The sequence below is a fragment of the Austrofundulus limnaeus genome, unplaced genomic scaffold (assembly GCF_001266775.1).
Source record: "Austrofundulus limnaeus strain Quisiro unplaced genomic scaffold, Austrofundulus_limnaeus-1.0 Scaffold88, whole genome shotgun sequence".
In the NCBI taxonomy this organism is placed as follows: Eukaryota; Metazoa; Chordata; class Actinopteri; order Cyprinodontiformes; family Rivulidae; genus Austrofundulus; species Austrofundulus limnaeus.
Window position 1 is genome coordinate 961,183 of NW_013952490.1, and position 1,237 is coordinate 962,419.

At 46.2% G+C, this 1,237-nt stretch overlaps 1 long non-coding RNA gene across 1 annotated transcript in view; it reads left to right on the forward strand.

Annotated features, from left to right (window-relative positions):
• Positions 1 to 6: 6 nt before the first annotated feature.
• The window catches only part of LOC106520135 (uncharacterized), a 3,521-nt gene continuing 2,290 nt past the window's right edge, over positions 7 to 1,237 (forward strand). Inside the window, exon 1 of the long non-coding RNA XR_001310509.1 lies at positions 7 to 865. This is a non-coding gene — a long non-coding RNA (uncharacterized LOC106520135). The remainder of the gene's footprint in view (positions 866 to 1,237) is intronic.

A 1,237-nucleotide genomic window follows, 5' to 3' on the forward strand; every position in this document is an offset into this window, starting at 1 on the left:
GTGTGTGTGTGTGTGTGTGTGTGTGTGTGTGTGTGTGTGTGTGTGTGTGTGCACGTTTTAGGGGATGGGAATGAGTGTGTTTCTGGAGTGAAGGTAACAAATGCTGGGGGCAGTGCCTGCCCGGGCAGGTTTTTTTTTTCCTTCTTCTCATTTCACCCCCCTTTTCGTGTTGCAGGGCAGAGAACAGAGAGGAAATTCAAACCAAAATAACCTCTGTGCCCTTGCCTGAGAATTGCCCCCCCCCCCCCTGCAGTTATCCCCTTCGCTCTGAGGGAAAGGTCATGCTAAGGCACTTGGGTGGAGTAGAGGGGCTGGGGTTGCAAGGAGCCTCAGTTCCCCCCCCACTCAATATCTTACCCCGAGGCATGGATAGATGGGACAATACCTCCGTCAGCTCCTTTATGTACTCGATTACGTCTCTTGTGATCACACTGTAAAGTGTAATAGTATCTTTATTTTTGGTGTCAGACTTAATTAAGTTAGCTGTGATTTTCGACACTGACCTGTGTGTGCTTAGTGGGGAGCTTTAATGTCCTTTGGGTGCATCCTCCTTTAACCTTTTCTCATCCTCCTTTTATTTATTTATTTATTTATTTATTTATTTATTTATTTATTTATTTATTTATTTATTTATTTATTTCATCAGAATGTTTCTTCCTGGTTTGCAGCGGGTGTTTTGTGCTGACAGAGCCTCACGCAGGAGCGGAGCGGGAGTTGTTGTGCGAGAGGAATCTGACCTGATGTCACACACTGTCATAGGAGCTGAAGGCCTCTGGGTGTTTTTGTCAGGCAGCGGAGCCATCTGATTGGTCTGGTTTGTGCTCGGAGAGGACGGGGTCGCGCCCTCGGGAGCCCGAGGTCAAAGGTGAAGTGTTGTCATGGACGTATAGGGATCGGGATAGAAAGGGCACAGGCCCGACCGCGTGAGACGCTGAGCCCTGGGAAATCATTGTGATGGCAGGAACTCGCACCGAAAAGGCGCTTTGTGGACTCAAAAACCCCTTTGACATACTTTTTTTTATTCCCTTCTCTTTTCTTCAATTTGCATGTCAGCCTCAAAGATGATTGAAATTCCTTTTAATCGCTTTTAAAATGAATTTTAATAATTAATAACAATTAATACTGAGCTGGTTAGAAAATAAAACGGTCTCTAAGCAGCCTTTGTTTACCTCCCTGTGTTGCTTCGGGCGTGCTGACTGTGTGTGTGTGTGTGTGTGTGTGTGTGTGTGTGTGTGTG